This window comes from Myxine glutinosa, chromosome 6 (genome assembly GCF_964187855.1).
Source record: "Myxine glutinosa chromosome 6, kmMyxGlut1.1, whole genome shotgun sequence".
NCBI classification, from domain to species: Eukaryota; Metazoa; Chordata; class Myxini; order Myxiniformes; family Myxinidae; genus Myxine; species Myxine glutinosa.
This window is the reverse complement of record NC_136266.1, coordinates 124,144,284-124,165,538: the sequence shown is the minus strand read 5'-3', so window position 1 is coordinate 124,165,538 and position 21,255 is coordinate 124,144,284. Positions and strand designations below refer to the sequence as shown.

Below are 21,255 nucleotides of genomic sequence, written 5' to 3'. Positions count from 1 at the left end.
TATTTTATTCCCCATGGAGAGTTCTTTACAATGAGCCATGTCTCAATTTTTTCTGCTCAGCACTTTTGGAGATATAGAGGTGCAAAGTTTTGCCGTTTTTCCAAGATGGCGGCCGAACCACGTGACATCTGACGTCATCATTAACATATTTTATTCCCCATGGACATTTCTTTCCAATGAGCCATGTCTCAATTTTTTCTGTTCAGCACTTTCGGAGATATAGAGGTGCAAAGCTTTTCCAAGATGGCGGCCGAACCACGTGACCTATGACGTCATCATTAACATATTTTATTTCCCATGGACATTTCTTTCCAATGAGCCATGTCTCAATTTTTTCTGTTCAGCACTTTCGGAGATATAGAGGTGCAAAGCTTTTCCAAGATGGCGGCCGAACCACGTGACCGATCACGTCATCATTAACATTTTTTATTCCACATGGAGAGTTCTTTACAATGAGCCATGCCTCAATTTTTTCTATTCAGGACTTTTGGAGATGTGGAGGTGCAGAGTTTTTCGGTTTTTCCAAGATGGCGGCTGAACCACGTGACCGATGACGTCATCATTAACATATTTTATTCCCCATGGAGGATTCTTTACAATGAGCCATGTCTCAATTTTTTCTATTCAGCACTTTTGGACACATAGAGGTGCTAAGTTTTTCGGTTTTTCCAAGATGGCGGCCGAACCACGTGACCGATGATATCATCATTAACATATTTTATTCCCCATGGAGAGTTCTTTACAATGAGCCATGTCTCAATTTTTTCTATTCAGCACTTTCGGAGATATGGAGGTGCAAAATTTTTCGGTTTTTCCAAGATGGCGGCCGAACCACGTGACTGATGACGTCATCAGTAACATATTTTATTCCCCATGGAGAGATATTTACAATGAGCCATGTCTCAATTTTTTCTGTTCAGCACTTTCGGAGATATGGAGGTGTAAAGTTTTTCGGTTTTTCCAAGATGGCGGCCGAACCACGTGACCTATGACGTCATCATTAACATATTTTATGCCCCATGGACATTTCTTTCCAATGAGCCATGTCTCAATTTTTTCTGTTCAGCACTTTCGGAGATATAGAGGTGCAAAGCTTTTCCAAGATGGCGGCCGAACCACGTGACCGATGACGTCATCATTAACATTTTTTATTCCACATGGAGAGTTCTTTACAATGAGCCATGTCTCAATTTTTTCTATTCAGTACTTTCAGAGATATGGAGGTGCAAAGTTTTGCCGTTTTTCCAAGATGGCGGCCGAACCACGTGACATATGACATCATCATTAACATATTTTATTCCCCATGGGGAGTTCTTTACAATGAGCCATGTCTCAATTTTTTCTGTTCAGCACTTTTGGAGATTTCGTGGTGCAAAGTTTTGCCGTTTTTCCAAGATGGCAGCCCACCACGTGACCGGTGACGTCATCATTAACATATTTTATTCCCCATGGAGAGTTCATTACAATGAGCCGTGTCTCAATTTTTTCTATTCAGTACTTTCAGAGATATGGAGGTGCAAAGTTTTGCCGTTTTTCCAAGATGGCGGCCGACCACGTGACATATGACGTCATCATTAACCTATTTTATTCTGCATGGAGAGTTCTTTACAATGAGCCATGTCTCAATTTTTTCTGTTCAGCACTTTTGGAGATTTCGTGGTGCAAAGTTTTGCCGTTTTTCCAAGATGGCGGCCGACCACGTGACTGATGATGTCATCATTAACATATTTTATTCCCCATGGAGAGTTCTTTACAATGAGCCATGTCTCAATTTTTTCTGTTCAGCACTTTTGGAGATATAGTGGCGCAACGTTTTGCCGTTTTTCCAAGATGGCGACCGAACCACGTGACTGATGACGTCATCATTTACTTATTTTATTCCCCATGGAGAGTTCTTTACAATGAGCCATGTAGCAATTTTTTCTGTTCAGTACTTTCAGAGATATAGAGGTGCAATTTTTTTTCGGTTTTTCCAAGATGGCCGCCGAACCACGTGACTGATGACGTCATCATTAACATATTTTATTCCCCATGGACAGTTCTTTACAATGAGCCATGTCTCAATTTTTTCTATTCAGCACTTTCGGAGATATGGAGGTGCAAATTTTTTCAAAGATGGCGGCCGAACCACGTGACCGATGACGTCATCATTTGGGCACAGTATATTAGAGGGCAAGCCAAATAAGTGTGCAAAGTTTGGCTATTCTACGTATAGAAAGATTCTACATATAGAAAGTTTTGCGGTTTTTCCAAGATGGCGGCCGAACCACGTGACCAATGACGTCATCATTAACATATTTTATTCCCCATCTAGAGTTCTTTACAATGAGCCATGTCTCAATTTTTTCTGTTCAGTACTTTCGGAGATATAGAAGTGCAAAGTTTTTCGGTTTTTCCAAGATGGCGGCCGAACCACGTCACCGATGACGTCATCAATTGGGCACAGTCTATTCCAGGGCAAGACCAATATGTGTGCAAAGTTTGGCGATTCTCCGTGCAACGGTGTAGACGCAGTGCTGCAAACAGACAGACAAACAGACAGACAAACAGACAAACAGACAAACAGATGAAAAATCGGTCAGAGACCGAGGACTTGCCGGAGTGTACCTTTTTATCGGCCATTTAGGCCAAATATGGCGGCCGAACCATGTGACCGATGACGTCATCATTAACATATATTATTCCCCATGGAGAGTTCTTTACAATGAGTCATGTCTCAATTTTTTCTATTCAGCACTTTCGGAGATATGGAGGTGCTAGGTTTTTCCAAGATGGCGGCTAACCCACGTGACCGATGACGTCATTATTAACATATTTATTCCCCATGGAGAGTTCATTACAATGAGCCATGTCTCAATTTTTTCTATTCAGCACTTTCGGAGATATGGAGGTGCTAGGTTTTTCCAAGATGGCGGCTAAACCACGTGACCGATGACGTCATTATTAACATATTGTATTCCCCATGGAGAGTTCTTTACAATGAGTCATGTCTCAATTTTTTCTATTCAGCACTTTCAGAGATATGGAGGTGTTAGGTTTTTCGGTTTTTCCAAGATGGCGGCCGAACCACGTGACATATGACGTCATCATTAACAAATTTTATTCCCCATGGAGAGTTCTTTACAATGAGCCATGTCTCAATTTTTTCTGTTCAGCACTTTTGGAGATATAGTGGTGCAAATTTTTTGCCGTTTTTCCAAGATGGCGGCCGACCACGTGACATATGACATCATCATTTACATATTTTATTCCCCATGGAGAGTTCTTTACAATGAGCCATGTCTCAATTTTTTCTGTTCAGCACTTTCGGAGATATAGAGGTGCAAAGTTTTTCCAAGATGGCGGCCGAACCACGTGACTGATGTCGTCATCATTAACATATTTGATTCCCCATGGAGAGTTCTTTACAATGAGCCATGTCTCAATTTGTTCGGTTCAGTACTTTTGGAGATATGGAGGTGCAAATTTTTTCGGTTTTTCCAAGATGGCGGCCGAACCACGCGACTGATGACGTCATCATTAACATGTTTTATTCCCCATGGAGAGTTCTTCACAATGAGCCATGTCTCAATTTTTTCTGTTCAGCACTTTGAGATATCGAGGTGCAAATTTTTTCGGTTTTTCCAAGATGGCGGCCGAACCACGTGACCGATGACGTCATCATTTGGGCACAGTATATTAGAGGGCAAGACCAATATGTGTGCCAAGTTTGGCGATTCTACGTGCAACGGTGTAGACGCAGTGCTGCAAACAGACAAACAGACAAACAGACAAACAGACAAATGAAAAATCGGTCAGAGACCGAGGACTTGCCGGAATGTACTTTTTTATCGGCCATTTAGGACAAATATGGCGGCCGAACCACGTGACCGATGACGTCATCATTAACATATTTTATTCCCCATGGAGAGTTCTTTACAATGAGCCATACCTCAATTTTTTCTATTCAGGACTTTTGGAGATGTGGAGGTGCAGAGTTTTTCGGTTTTTCCAAGATGGCGGCCGACCACGTGACTGATGACGTCATCAATCACATATTTTATTCCCCATGGAGAGTTCTTTACAATGAGCCATGTCTCAATTTTTTCTATTCAGTACTTTCAGAGATATGGAGGTGCAAAGTTTTGCCGTTTTTCCAAGATGGCGGCCGACCACGTGACATATGACGTCATCATTAACATATTTTATTCCCCATGGAGAGTTCTTTACAATGAGCCATGTCTCAATTTTTTCTGTTCAGTACTTTCGGAGATATAGAGGTGCAAATTTATTCGGTTTTTCCAAGATGGCGGCCGAACCACGTCACTGATGACGTCATCATTGAGGCACAGTATATTAGAGGGCAAGACCATTATGTGTGCAAAGTTTGGCGATTCTCCGTGCAACGGTGTAGACGCAGTGCTGCAAACAGACAAACAGACAGACAAACAGACAGACAAACAGACAGACAGACAAACAAACGAACAGATCAACATACTTGCCGGAAAATTTTTCCGGCAAGTAACAAACGAACAGATCAATATACTTGCCGGAATCTTTTCCGGCAAGTAACAAACAGACAAACAAACGAACAGATCAACATACTTGCCGGAAAATTTTTCCGGCAAGTAACAAACAGACAAACGAACAGATCAACATACTTGCCGGAAAATTTTTTCCGGCAAGTAACAAACGAACAGATCAACATACTTGCCGGAATCTTTTCCGGCAAGTAATGAAAAGTCGGTCAGAGACCGAGGACTTGCCGGAATTTACTTTTTTATCGGCCATTTAGGACAAATATGGCGGCTGAACCACCTGACCGATGACATCATCATTAACATATTTTATTCCCCACGGAGAGTTCTTTACAATGAGCCATGTCTCAATTTTTTCTGTTCAGCACTTTTGGAGATAGAGGTGCAACGTTTTTCGGATTTTCCAAGATGGCGGCCGAACCACGTGACCGATGACGTCATCATTAACATATTTTATTCCCCATGGAGAGTTCTTTCCAATGAGCCATGTCTCAATTTTTTCTATTCAGCACTTTCGGAGATATGGAGGTGCAAAGTTTTTCGGATTTTCCAAGATGGCGGCAGAACCACATGACTGATGACGTCATCATTAACATATTTTATTCCCCCTGGAGAGTTCTTTCCAATGAGCCATGTCTCAATTTTTTCTATTCAGTACTTTCGGAGATATGGAGGTGCAAAATTTTTCCGTTTTTCAAAGATGGCGGCCGCACCACGTGACCGATGACGTCATCATTAACATGTTTTATTCCACATGGAGAGTTCTTTACAATGAGCCATGTCTCAATTTTTTCTGTTCAGCACTTTTGGAGATATAGTGGAGCAAAGTTTTGCCGTTTTTCCAAGATGGCGGCCGACCACGTGACATATGACGTCATCATTAACATATTTTATTCCCCATGGAGAGTTCTTTACAATGAGCCATGTCTCAATTTTTTCAATTCAGCACTTTCGGAGATGTTGAGGTGCAAAGTTTTCGGTTTTTCCAAGATGGCGGCCGAACCACGTGACCGATGACGTCATCATTAACATATTTTATTCCACATGGAGAGTTCTTGACAATGAGCCATGTCTCAATTTTTTCTTTTCAGCACTTTCGGAGATATAGAGGTGCAATTTTTTTCGGTTTTTCCAAGATGGCGGCCGAACTACGTGACCTATGACGTCATCATTAACATGTTTTATTCCCAATGGAGAGTTCTTTCCAATGAGCCATGTCTCAATTTTTTCTATTCAGCACTTCCAGAGATATGGAGGTGCAAATTTTTTCGGGTTTTCCAAGATGGCGGCCGAAACACGTGACCGGTGACGTCATAAATTGGGCACAGTCTATTCCAGGGCAAGACGAATATGTGTGCAAAGTTTGGCGATTCTCCGTGCAACGGTGTAGACGCAGTGCTGCAAACAGACAGACAAACAGACAGACAGACAGACAGACAGACAAACAGACAAACGAACAGATCAACATACTTGCCGGAAATTTTTTTCCGGCAAGTAATAAAGAGACAGACAGACAGACAGACAAATGAACAGATCAACATACTTGCCGGAATCTTTTCCGGCAAGTCACAAGAGAGGACATCAGTCAGTAGCCCGACAGGTATAACAAAAATTGAGAGAACCTCGACCTTTGACATATATAGTCAAATAACATCGACAATCCGAAAGACCTTCCCTTTGGCATTATTTTTGCCTGTCACTGCGTCTCGCTACACCAAATATTAAGCATGATAGAGCACAAAATGTATTTTATTCAAATGACGATACTGTCACCCTGACTTTTGAACAATATAGTCCAAGACATTGACAGCCTCAAGTATGTCCTTCTGCTCCTCTGGTAAAGTTTGATGAAGACAGTTGGAAGCGATTGTGAGTGTCGGGCAGATGCGAAATAAGAAGTTGCGAATGCTTTCAGCTATCTTCGTCAACCTTTACCAGAGGTTTCTGAAGGACAAAAGTGAGGTAGCCTGACAGGTATGACGGAAATCGATATTAATGATAAATTATCAATGAAAATCTATGATATCAATAAAAATGTATTTTGTCCAAATATCAGCTTCTGAGCTCTAAAGATGCTAGTCCGTGGGCTGAGTAGGGTTTACATGCACACCCCCCCCCCCCCTCCCCACACAACTTAACTTCCCGGGTATGTCCATGTACCCCCCACCCTAGGGGTTAGGAAAAACCATGTTAACAGAAAAAAACTCATTCCCTCATAGTTTGACCTCTGGTGACCTCATTAGTGACCTCATTTGCATATAACACATATCATTGTAAAGAGTGTCCCAGGACAAACATTTTGAGGGGTCATATGCAACCATAGGATGACTAGGTAAAAAGTTATGGCCATTTGAATTTCGCCTACCCCTAATTTTCGGAAATCACTGACATGGGGGGGTAACATCAAAATATGAGTGGGAGGTACCTTGGGAATGAGTTTTTTTTCTGTTAACATGGTTTTTCCTAACCCCTAAGGTGGGGGGTACATGGACATACCCGGGAAGTTAAGTTGTGGGGGGGGGGGGGTGCATGTAAACCCTACTCAGCCCACGGACTATGCCTGAAATGTTGCCCAGACGAGAAAGAAAATAAATGATTGAATCATTAACTGTGCAATTTAAATAAATAAATAATAATTGTAAAATAATTAATTTATTAATCAATTGCCCAATGACATAACTAAAGCACCACTGTTTTATTTGAATCTGTAACTTTTTGAAAATTAAGTAATTAATCACATAATTAAGTAACTGCTCGATTAATTGATTGATCACTAAATCAAAAATACCCTTTACAACCAAATCACTTGGTCACTGTCATGTCCAATTATTAGCATTGCTTGCTCAAAAGGTGCTTGAGATATTGCCCAGATGAGAAAGGAAATAAACAAGTACTTAATAAATCGATAATAAATCAATTAACTGATTAATCAAAAAATGAAAAATGGCGTTCTTACCAAAGCACTGTCTTGTTCACTATTGTGCCCAGATTTCAGCTTCCTCGGTCAAAGGATGCCTGAGATATCACAAAGACAAATGAGAGAAACTTGGCCTTTGAGCTTGACCTATATAATCAAAAACATTGACAGCCTCACCTTTGTCCTTTGGAATCCTTCCGTAAAGTCTGACGAAGATAGCTGAAAGCGTTCGTGAGTTATCGCACTCACAAACAAACAAACAAACAAACATACAAACGAAACAGACTGACATACAGTGCATTCAGAAAGTATTCAGACCCCTTCACTTTTTTCACATTTTGTTATGTTGCAGCCTTATGCTGAAATCGTTTAAATTCATTTTTTCCCTCATCAATCTACACTCAATACCCCATAATGACAAAGACAAAACAGGATTTTAGAAAGTTTTGCAGATTTATTAAAAATAAAAACTGAAATATCACATTTACATAAGTATTCACACCCTTTGCTATGACACTTGAAATTTTGCTCAGGTTTCTCCCATTTCTCTTGATCATCTTTGAGATGTTTCTACACCTTGATTGGAGTCCACCTGTGGTAAATTCAATTGATTGGACATGATTTGGAAAGGCACACACCTGTCTATATAAGGTCTCACAGCTGACAATGCATATCAGAGCAAAAACCAAGCCATGAGGTCGAAGGAACTGCCTGCAGAGCTCTGAGACAGGATTGTGTCGAGGCACATATCTGGGGAAGCCTACAAAAAATTTCTGCTGCATTGAAGGTTCCCAAGAGCACAGTGGCCTCCATAATTCTTAAATGGAAGAAGTTTGGAACAACCAGGACTCTTCCTAGAGCTGGCCGCCCGGCCAAACTGAGCAATCGGGGGAGAAGGGCCTTGGTAAGAGAGGTGACCAAGAACCCGATGGTCACTCTGGCTGAGCTCCCGAGATCCTGTGTGGAGATGGGAGAAACTTCCAGAAGGACAACCATCACTGCAACACTCCACCGATCTGGGCTTTATGGCAGAGTGGCCAGACGGAAGCCTCTCCTCAGTGAAAGACACATGAAAGCCCGCTTGGAGTTTGTAAAAAAAAAAAAGCATCTAAAGGACTCTCAGACTGTGAGAAACAAGATTCTGTGAACGAGATTCAAACCTCAAAAATACTACGTGGTTGAATTCAGTGACCAGATATGCAAGTCCTCTTCAAATTTCAAGTCAATCGGATGAAAATTTAGGATTTTAGAAATTTGGCCTATGTTGAACTTTTGGCCTATGTTGACCTCAAAAACAGTAGGCTTCTTGTTTTGACCAACTCTACCATTTGGTGAAGTTTCGTGAAGATCGGTTGAAAATTGTGACCTGTAGGCCGGTGATAGTAGGGCGGCGAAGTGGAAAAAAGAGGCCCAGATAACATTTTAAAATCATTTCATATTAGAGGCTGGCATCTACCATGCATAGTTAGGCCATGGGGTGGTGCTTTGGAACAGGGTGGATGCCACCCCACATGTTTCCGAAAAGATTCTTAAATTAACCCTTTACCCAAAAAACACAATTTGGAGAATAGTTCAAAATGTGGGGTGGAGGTTTACATGATTGGTCATTACTAATTAACCAATATCGTCACAAAGAAGCAAATGACCACTTATCTTATAGCCACTTAGCTATAAGTTCATAGTAACAAATTTTCAATTTTTTTTGTATACAAGATCGAGGCTCGTGAAAGAGCTAACATTAATCACACAAAAAGACAAACCGACACACAAAACACAAAAAACAAGGGGAGCGGCAGACAAGATGGGGAGAGAGGGGGAAGGACACAAAAGAGAGGGGGAAGAGGGGGAAGGACACAAACACAACATTTGAGAGCAGGGACATCGGGAGGACATGGGGGGAGGTGGGAGAGGAATCATCAGGTGATTATTAAGGGCACCAGGGTCCAAAATGTCATGTGACCCTTAAAACCCCTAAATTTAGGGTGCTGCTTAGTTTGAACCCCCAGAATAAATATTAACATTCAATATAGATCTTTAAAACAAATATTTCTTTTAAAGTATATATATGTGGGCAGTTTTTGAAGCAAGTCGTATTACTCAGTCTTAAAAGGGGTATGAATTAAAGAGGGTCAAAGTTGGCCCCTTTTTCACAAAAATAAAAAAAATCGGAATTTCGGGTTTGTCAACTTTATTTTCAGCAAGGATCACATGGATACCACAGTTCATAATTAGTTTGCATATTTGGGCCCTATGAGATGAGGATGTAAGTGGATGCAGGGGGTCTGGGGGGGAAAAGGGAGGAATTTGGACCCCTTTTAAACCTAAATTATGTGTAAGGGGGCTACCGCAACTTGTCATCATTACATTGCTGCAACAATTTATTCAAGGGCAATAAAATAATAAATTCTCCCCTAAAAGTGTTGCTTTCAGTTTGCTGTTGCATCTTGAGGGCATCTTTGCTGTTGAGTTCACTGAAAGTGCATTGCTGTCATTCCATCTTTCAAAGCATTTTATCTCATTTACATGACTTTTATGGAGACAATTGCGAGGTAAGGTGGTTTATTAAATCTTTTTCTTCACTCACATAATGAGCTTTAGATATACAATGCCATAATAACAGAAAAGAAATCAGAAACTTGTGCATGAGCCATGATGCAATAGTCTCTGTGAGTTGAGGGTCATCTAATTAGATGTAAATACAGAACTAAGTGAAGTGCAATTAAGGTAACTATCACAATGAAGATGCACCATATGGATATCTTATGTATCTGTTCATTATCATAGAAGTCATTGCCATAAAGACAGATGTCTTCAGGATGCATCATGGATTACATAGCACATATACAGAGTGGCCAAGGCATGTGGAGGATTAGTTGGGATCACAAGGATTGATTCTGCGAGGGACAAATGGTGTTTAACTCGGAATGAAAAATCTGCCATATCTGATGCCACATTTAAAATGTTTAACATGGATATTGATGATATAAACAGTGACTGGGGACACCAAGGAGCTGGACCTGCTCGACTAGAACGTGACGAATCTGATACAAAGAAGTTGGTCCATGAACTGGAGCGCTTCCAAGTCTTTGACAGTTTGTCCAATTAACTTGTTGTCATCACCACATCAGATGTGGCACCTGATGATACAGCCAGCGCTCTAATCAATGCAGAATCCATGGGAGAGAAGGCCTTGGAGGAGTTTGTCACAGCACGACTCAAGGAAAAGTCAGAGGACTTTTATTCAAAAATGAAGCGCCATAAACCAAAAACTCTAGAGAGCATGTACCATGTCAATGTTCGAGATGGTGGAGGTAAAGAGAAGACAATAAAGGCTGACAGAGATCTTCTAAGAAGACTATTAGTTGCATTTCAGGGTGATCGGGAAATCGACATGAAGAGCATTTTTAAAAAAACAAGTACAAAAAGTTTTAATTAAAACAAAAGCCGCGTCGATGTTACACAATGCCTAGATGCAGCTGTGCCTATAACGTCGATGTTATAGGCACAGGACATTCCTATTGATTCGATAACTTGATGTTATTTTTGTGCAAAGTGAAAATATATCGCGGCAATTTCCCATATGTGGCGACGAATTTTTAATATATCTCGGCAATTTCCCGTGTGTGGCGACACGTGAACGAAGCTATCTCCTCTCTCCACATTATTGTGACGACGTATAAATTAAATATTTCATCGTGACGATTGTCATCAAATGGACGAATTTTTAATATATCTCGGCATTTTCCCGTCTGTTATTTCGGGCGGTGTATGACTGACCATGTCGCGATTAAAAAAAAAAAAATCTCAATGGACTTGAAGTTACAGGCCTTTGAGAATTCATTTCGTTCTATAAAGGGCAACTTTCATCGGATTTTCTTCCCGTTTTTTTTCATCCGAGTCTAAAACTATGTTAGCGACTGTGAAAAATGAAATGATATATCGAATTTGATTTGAAATAAAACTGTGTGAGAGAGGAAGACACCACGGGCCTACAAAACAGGCCTCAAAGCTATGCGAGTTAATAAAATGGTGGATATTTGTTTATATGAAGCCTCTCCCACAATGGGTGGAGCTATGGTTCCCAGAGTGGGTGGAGCTTTGAGGTTTTGTCTTCTCTGCAAGAACAAGAAGAAGAAGAACAAGAAGAACAACAACAACAACAACAGCAGAGGGCACTCTATGACCAGCGTCTTACGACGCGGCTAATAATAATAATACATTTATGTTATATAGCGCTTTTCAAGAAGCCCATTTTAGAACATGAATTGAGTCCAGTCCCACTTTCCCTTGCATCTACCAATTTCAAATTAAATAAGGGCAATAAGGCAGACCTAGCTACACTACTGATTGAGTATGTGGATGTAAAAAGTGAGATTCCAAAGAGTGACAATAAGTTCTGTGTAGTAATGGATGGACCAGCACTCATTCAGGCAACTGGAAAACCAGATGGTGCAAAGACATTTGGAGACTTGGCGGACACATTCGTAACCAATGTATTGAACAATTACAGTGCCACATGTTGTAGAGTAGATGTTTTATTTGACAGATACAATGACTTGTCTATCAAAAGCGGCACAAGAGAACAGCGGACGGGGTCAATTCGACCAATCAGGCGGCGTATCGACAATAGAGCAGTGAAACTGCCCCAAAACTGGAGACAATATATCAGCCAATCTGCCAACAAGGAAAACCTGGCTTCTTTCCTCAGCAACGAGCTGAGGGCCCAGTCTGGCAGGGTTCCTCAAAATGGAGAACTGGTCATAGCAGGGGGATTTGAGAACGTGATGGAGACATTCACCACTGGTGAGAGGGACATATCCCATTTACGTGCAAACCATGAAGAAGCGGACACTCGTATTCTGCTCCATGCGAAAGATGCTTTAGAACAATGCTTTGAAAAAATCATTATTAACTGTAAAGTCACCGACGTCTTGGTGATGGCCACAGAATTGTTGACAGGGTCCACTTCGGAAATTTGGATGAGAGCAGGAACACTAGAAAACCCAAAAAATCATTCCAGTTCACTTAGAAAAATATTCCACTTGATAGATATTCCATCAGAAGTGAAGCAGAACCTGATCCCATTCCATGCCCTCACAGGGTGCGATTCCACGAGCCAGTTCTCAGGGAAAGGTAAAAAGAGTGCCTGGAATGTCTTCCTGCAACACCCATCTTTGCTTAGTGGCTTGGGAGAGCACGAACTCTCTGAAATGACATTTGGTGAAGTTGAAAAGTTTGTGTGCATTTTGTATACAGGGAATGATAACATGGAACATATCAATGAAGTGAGACCCCACTTATTCGTCAAGGGAAGAAAGTCGCTTGAATCCCTCCCTCCTAAGGATGCCCTTAAACATCATGTTGAACGAGAAAATTATCAAAGTTGTGTCTGGAGGCAAGCACTTGAACCCACACAAGTGCTCCCCGATCCAATAACTAGAGGCTGGAAAAAGGAAGGGAACACATTGAAGCCAATCCTAACGACACTGGATTCTGTACCAGAGAAATGCCGGCAACTCGTTACATGACAATGCCGAGGTGGTTGTATAGGTCGATGTGGATGTGTTGCTAATGGTATACCTTGTATTGCTAGCTGTTTCTGTCGTGGAGAGTGTCACGACCCAAACAATCATGTGGATGAGGACAGCGACTAGTTATTCATGTCGTAGTACTTCTTGCACATTCATGTAGGCCAGTACCTACAAATGCCTAACCTTTGACCACTAAACTAAAGTACAGGTACTGCAGAGTGCTGCTGGCCAATGTTAGACATCAAAGAGTCAATTTTGGACCCTTCAATTCTACTATCCAATCATTTTAATCATAGTTAATTATTCTGTGTTGATATAATGCACTAATTTCACAATACATGTATGTACTTGTCAGATCCTATCAATGCATTTGACTAAAATTAAATAATTTAGGATTAAATGGGTCCAAATTCCTCCCTTTTCCCCCCCAGACCCCCTGTATCCACTTACATCCTCATCTCATAGGGCCCAAATATGCAAACTAATTATGAACTGTGGTATCCATGTGATCCTTGCTGAAAATAAAGTTGACAAACCCGAAATTCTGATTTTTTTCGCTTTTTGTGAAAAAGGGGCCAAATTTGACCCTCTTTAATTCATACCCCTTTTAAGACTGAGTAATACGACTTTTTTCAAAAACTGCCCACATATATCTACTTTAAAACAAATATTGTTTGAAAGATCTATATTGAATGTTAATATTTATTCTGAGGGGTTTAAACTAAGCAGTACCCTAAATTTAGGGGTTTTAAGGGTCACATGACATTTTGGACCCTGGTGCCCTTCATAATCAACTGATTGACAAGGTGTCACCAACAACTTATAGCTAATGTTTGTAGCTACAAGATAGCTGGTCATTTGTTTCTTTGTGACTATTGTTTAATTAGTAATGACCAATCATGTAAACCTCCACACCACATTTTCGACTATTTCCCCAATTGTGTTTTTTGGGAAAAGGGTTAATTTAAGACCCTTTTCGGAAAAATGTGGGGTGGCATCCACCTTGGTCCAAAGCACCACCTCATGGCCTAACTATCCATGGTGGACGCCAGCTTCTAATATGATATGATTTTTAAAATGTCATTTTCTGGTTTTGCCTCCCTACTAGACAAACAAACAGACAAACAGACAAACAGACAGACAGACAGAACCACAAACTCAACCGACCAATATACTTGAAAAATCTTCGATTTTGCAAATAACAAGATATGTCGTGCAGAGCGCGATACTTGTGAAATCCGTGAAGTAAGTTGTTGGCCTATGATGACCTCAAAAATAATTGGTGCTTGAATTTAGTGACCTGGTATACAAATCCTCTTTAAAATGTCAAGTCAATCGAATGAAAATTGAGGATTTTAGAAATCTGGCTTTTGTTGACCTTTTGGCCTACGTAGACCTATTGACCTTTTGACCCCAAAAACAACAGCCTTCTTGTTTATGTCAACACACCCAACTTGTCAGACAAGTTTCGTCCAAATCCATCCATAACTTTTTGAGATATCCTGCTATGTATCGTTTTTGGCCCTATCTCCCAATGGTGAAGAATCACTTTATAATTATGTTAGCCGGATCCGAAGCCGGATCTTTCTTCAAAATCTAATCATTTCGTGCTTGTCACATATGCTATGTTCTCTGCCAAATTTCGTCCGAATCCGTCCACAACTTTTTGAGATATTTTGTTCTCAAACGAACAGACAGACAGATAAACGGACAGACAGACAGCGCTGAAAACATAACCTCCATCCACCTTTGGTGGCGGAGGTAACAAAACCAAAAGAAAATCTAACTTTGTCATACATCATTTCAAAAGTCCTGCATTATGCTACCAATTATGGTATAAGTCTTTGTGCCAGATATCCTTTGACATAATAATATTGTTACAAAAGTAACATCATGTGCTGCCTTCCCTGAAAAGCAGAAGGGTTGTTCTTGTTTTCACACGTCCAGCTGCTTGCTTTGAGGATATATTATGGACAACCAGTTGATCTATATATATAACAACGAAAAATACGTTCCGTCCGTTCGTCTGTGAAGCTGTCAGTGAGGTGGTAAGGCGATGAAGCCATCCGTCAAGACATGTGACAATATCTCTTTTGATTACGTACTTTTGGAATGTGCCTTCGACCCTTTAGACAACCTTTTAGAAAGATAACAAAGACCCAAAAGACCCTGAAAACCATTAAAAACCCAAAAGACCCATAAGAACCATTATACCCCAAGATCCTGAAGTTGGTGTTGGCTTAGCGGTTAGGTTGGAGAGACTCTAGCCTGGTGTTGGCTTCGTGGTTAGGGCACTAGCTTGGGATCCAGGGATCCTGAGTTCGAATCCTGGTCAATTGCTGAATTGAACACCAGGGTGGTTGACTCAGCCTGTTCATCCTTCTGAGGTCGGCAAATTGAGTACCAGAGTACCAGCTTGCTGGGATGAATGATACAGTGTTTACCCCGATTTAGAATAGGTACACCGTATCCCTGCACATCGTAAGAGGCAACTAAGGGTTGGCGTCAGGAAGGGCATCCAGCCATAAAAAAAAACATTGCTTTCAAGCAGGGCCCTATGAGATCATGTGGTCTGCAAGGCCAACCCCCACTCTAGCAGGGAAAAATGGCCTTAAAACGCTCATTCATATATTCAATTTATCCTGAAGACACTTAAGATCACTTTTACTCAGCCTGTTCATCTATGTCATGTATGAAGTGCAAATATTCACCGTTGTATCCCTACACCGGGACCGGGTTGTATCCCTACGCCAGAGCTCGGATGGCGCTGCTGTGAATCGGGCCTTGATCGGCAGAGTGAATAAACGCGTACGACAATTGATCGCAGTTTGTCGAGATACTTTACATGGCGACGAAGGTAAACATCTAGACCATGACATCTTTCGGCCATATCGATGAATTCGACCCTCATGAGGGGGATTTTGACACGTATTCTGAGCGGTTGTCTTTCTACTTCGAGGCGAACGGCATTGCGACCGAAGGCCGGATGAAGGCCGTCTTCCTGTCCGTTTGCGGAGGTGAGACGTTCACGCTCGTTAAAAACCTGATTCGGCCTCGGACAATCCAGGAGCTCACGTATGCAGAGCTCAAGGCCGCTTTGAAGGAACATTGCAACCCATCTCCTTCAGTCATCCTGTGTCGGTTTAATTTTTACATGTGCAGACAGCAGCAAGGTCAGTCGATCGCAGACTTCATTGCACACCTCAAAAAACTGTCACATCTGTGTGAGTTTGGGGACACGATCGATGACATGCTTCGTGATTTGCTGGTGGTTGGCATGTCCGATGACCGCACTCGTAGACGCCTGCTTGCTGAGAGAAGACTGACGTTCCAAAATGCCAGAGACACCGCCATTTCCATGGAAAGTGCTGAACGCAACGCTACAAGCATCGGTGCCACTCGCTCATCTGGTACCAGCCCTGCTGTGAATCGGTTGGATCATGTTCAGCCACAACGTTGGAACAAGGCTCCTCGTCAGAAGCCAGTGCAGTCTCAAACCCACAACAACTGTTTTCGGTGCAACGGAAAGCACCCTCCGGAGACGTGTCGGTTCAAAGATGCCACCTGCCATTTCTGTTCGAAAACTGGCCATATTGCTCCAGCTTGCATCACTCGCAAATCCGGAAAAGGAAAAGCTGCTGACAAGATTCATCAGTTTATCGGTTCGGAGGAACCCGAGCTTGACCAGGTGAGCTCTGTTTCCGACAACTCAGAATCGTATGACCTGCTTCATATTGATTCTCACCATAGGCGGGACCCTCTTCTTGCCAATGTTGTCGTCAACAATCGACCATTGCAAATGGAGGTCGACACTGGTGCGGCCGTCTCGCTCATCAGCCATGCTGTTTTCACAAACCTGTGGAGTGATGCTGACCGACCCCATCTGAAACCTACTACCTATGGACTCTCCACCTATACAGGTGAGAAGATTGTTCCCTGCGGTACATGTGATGTCACGGTGGGCTACGATAACCGTGAGTTTCACCTACCCCTGATCGTCATTCCTGGAAAGGGCCCTTCCTTACTCGGCAGGAACTGGTTGAGCATAATTCAACTGAAGTGGGAAAGCATTCATCAACTCCGGGCAGCCAACGTTTCTCCTACCGCAGCATACACACTCAAAAATGTGCTGGATACGTACCCGGATGTCTTCAAGGATGAGCTTGGAACCTTGAAAGGACATACGGCTAAACTCAGGGTTGACCGGGATGCCAATCCTATATTTTGCAGGGCTCACCCAGTCCCTTTCGCCCTGCGTGAGCGGATTGACAAGGAACTGGATCATCTTGAAAATCTGGGGATCATCGAGCAAATCCAGTATGCCGAATGGGCGGCGCCCATCGTTCCGGTCATAAAATCGGACCAGTCCATCCGCATATGTGGAGATTATAAAATGACCGTGAACAGGTGTTCTTCATTGGATAAATATCCAATCCCGAGGATCGAAGACCTCTATGCTCGTCTCACGGGAGGCAAGACTTTTACGAAACTCGATCTCAAATCCGCCTATCTACAGCTCTGCTTGGACGAGAATTCGAAACAGTATCTTACCATCAACACGCATCGTGGGTTGTATAGGTACCACCGACTTAGTTTTGGAGTGAAATCTGCACCTGGAATTTATCAGCGTGTCATGGACAGTTTGTTTGCCGCCGAACGCAACGTCGTTTGTTACCAGGATGATATTCTGGTTACTGGTCGTACGGACGCGGAACATCTACAGAACCTGGAGAGAGTTCTGAAGAAGATTTCGGACTCCGGCCTACGTTTGCGTCGAGACAAGTGCAAGTTTATGGTGCCATCAGTCACGTACCTGGGTCATACGATTGATGCCGAGGGTCTACACCCGACAGATGAGAAAGTCCGAGCTATCAAGGATGCTCCTTCTCCACGAGATGTGACCGAATTGAAGTCATACCTCGGTTTGCTTCAGTTCTATGGTCGTTACATCCCGAATGTGACTGACGTTTTGGGCCCCCTTTATCGGCTTTTGAGGAAAGGAGTCTCCTGGAGCTGGGGGTCTACTGAACAATCAGCATTCCAGACCTCTAAGGATCTGCTCAAATCGTCCAATGTTCTCGTTCATTTTGATCCAGAGAAGGATCTTGTGCTGACATGCGATGCCTGTCGGTATGGAGTGGGGAGTGTATTATCGCACGTGATGCCTGATGGTACGGAAAGACCGGTTGCATTTGCATCCAGAACGTTGTCCCCGGCAGAGAAAAACTATTCCCAACTTGACAAGGAAGGATTGGGAATCGTTTTCGGCGTCGGCAAATTTCGCCAGTACCTTCTTGGACATCATTTCACGATTCGCACTGATCACAAGCCGCTGATCAGTCTGTTTGGTCCAACTAAGGCGACATCTGACACACTACCGCCCAGGATCATCCGCTGGTCCCTGTTTCTCGCTGCTTATGACTACACCATATGTTATAAGCCCGGTTCGTCTATCACAAATGCAGATGCCATGAGTCGGTTACCCCTTCCAGAATCCGTTGATGATTCGCCTACACCAGGATCCATTATCGCACTGATGGATCATCTGGAAGATTGTGCTGTCGATTCCGGCCAGATCCATACTCATACTCGACGAGACCCTGTTCTGTCCAGAACTGTCCAGGCTGTACAGCTTGGATGGCATTTGCTACCTGAGGGTGACCCAGATTTTGCGGCTTTTAAAGCACGTAAAACCGAACTCAGCGTGGAAAATGGTTGCCTACTCTGGGGATGTCGTGTCGTGATCCCGAAAAATCTGCGTTCCAGGGTCATGGATGAAATCCATGACTGTCACCCCGGGATTGTGAAGATGAAGTCACTCGCCAGAAACTATGTGTGGTGGCCGAATCTTGATGCTGATATCGAACATCATGTTCGACATTGTTACCCCTGCCAGAGCACCCGGAATACACCTGCGAAAGCGCCACTGCATCCCTGGGAATGGCCCAGCGAACCGTGGCATCGCCTACATCTCGATTATGCCGGGCCTATTAACGGCAGCATGATTCTAATAATTACGGACGCGCACACAAAATGGATTGATGCCTATGTGACGCGTGGTACTACGTCAGCCATTGTCATCGAAAGACTCAGACGCTGTTTCGCCACTCATGGTCTGCCCAGGATGATCGTGAGTGATAACGGTTCGTGTTTTTCCAGTACCGAGTTTGCCAAGTTCACACGTCGGAACGGCATCAAACATAAGTTTGTCAGCCCACATCACCAGGCTTCAAATGGCTTGGCCGAACGATCCGTGGGAATCATCAAATCCGGATTGCAGAAACTTCAGGAGGGAACCCTGGAAACAAAGCTGTCTCGTCTCCTGTTCAAATACCGCATCACGCCACAATCAACAACCGGTGCAGCTCCGTCTGAGTTATTGATGAAACGACACTTGAGATCGACACTTGACAATCTCAAACCAGACATATCATCAAATGTTTATCAGAGCCAGCTTAATCAAAAGTTGGTGCACGATAAGACGTCCAACAGTCGATGTATCAACATTGGAGATCCAGTGTTTGCCCGAAATTTTGGTGCAGGTGCGACGTGGCTACCGGGAGACATCATCGAGAAGCCAGGTCCACTGTCCAGTGTGATTCGCCTGCAGGACGGCCGCGAAATTCGTCGACATCAGGACCACATAACCTACCGTCACTGTGAGTCGATGGAGCCTGTAGCATCATCACAGTCAGGACAACAGTTCGACCCGCCACTGCCGGAGATCGTCGTGGCCGCTCCAGCCGGCTCGGATGCCCCGAAAACCTCTGCAAACGCTACACCCTTTGTGGCGACCAAAGGAATCACCTCGGACTCTGTATCCACTGGTACACCGCCACCCAAAGGAATCACCTCGGACTCTGTATCCACTGGTACACCGCGACGCTCAATGCGTGAGAGAAAAGCACCCGACCGGTTGAATCTTTGAAGATGTTTTTTTTTTCACGTTGACACATGTTCTATTTTCACGTATTTTCATTATTCTCATAACCGTTTGCACACATATTTTCACATGTTTTGGAAATGTTGCTTTTGAAATGTCAATTCTGGAAATCTAGCACGTATTGCTCTTGGTAATTTTGGACTTAAAGGGGAGGATGTCATGTATGAAGTGCAAATATTCACCGTTGTATCCCTACACCGGGACCGGGTTGTATCCCTACGCCAGAGCTCGGATGGCGCTGCTGTGAATCGGGCCTTGATCGGCAGAGTGAATAAACGCGTACGACAATTGATCGCAGTTTGTCGAGATACTTTACACTTTATGACCCATTCAATACTTTAGACACCTTCAGATACCTTCAGCCTTTCGATCTTTTATACCCTTTAGACCTTTACACCCCTTAAATCACTTCAGCCAACTCAGACCTTCACACCATTTAGACCCCTTACACCTTTCAGAAATATTAGACAGCTTGGACCCTTGACCATGAAGTGCTTTACACCACCTAGACCTTTTTTGATTACAAATAAATTACAAATAAATAATATCACCAATATTACAAATAAATTTTAACAAAAAGAAATGTATGTATTATGATTGGTGTAAATCATGACAACAGCAACTCAGGTACAGTAATTATCCTCAGTTAAAACAAGCCCGTGCCTCTGTAATGACTCATGGTGAGGTGAGCATGACGAGCCAATCCACGCTCATAAATAAACAAGCATTCTGAGTATTGCGTTGCAATACATGTCCCCTACCGGCAGTCTGTCGTCCGGAAAACTGTTGGGGAAATTACCATGGGTCATTTACTCACAGGTTCTGAATCGTTCCCAATCGCTAATTACCTCAGGACGGGCTCACCTGTGATTCGCACTCGTTACTTCGATTTATACACCTTGCAGACAGGTCAGCAGAAGCACGATAAAATAAGTTGTTCATAAAGAACCTTTCGAGTCGCTAAATATCAGTAATTTATTATATTTTCCAGTTCACGATCAATGATCGATGTGTATATATATATGTTGTTCGGCATGGCTCCGCCCCTCCCCAAAGTGCATGCTGTGCCGTGCTTTTGACTTTCGCAGACGAGGCTGAGGGCACATGGTGCGGCTAGAGGAGAACTCTAGAATAAACAAGAGATATGCATTTTTAAAATATTTTCGTTTAATTAACGATATCAGCCAAACCACGTGCCCTATCGCAAATTCCAAAAAGACATTTTAGTATACTGACATGCTGAACAGATCTGTGAAGTTTCCCTTCAATTGGATCAAAAATGAGGTAGCGGCTCGGTTTTAAAGGTTCATGCTTAAAAACGTCATAACTCTAAAACCATGTGACGCA

The 21,255-nt window shown here is 42.8% G+C and overlaps 1 protein-coding gene across 3 annotated transcripts in view; it reads right to left on the bottom strand.

Moving 5' to 3' along the window:
* Positions 1–21,255, bottom strand: part of LOC144888253 (beta-1,4 N-acetylgalactosaminyltransferase 1-like) — a 219,810-nt gene that overhangs the window by 162,624 nt on the left and 35,931 nt on the right. The window lies entirely within an intron of this gene.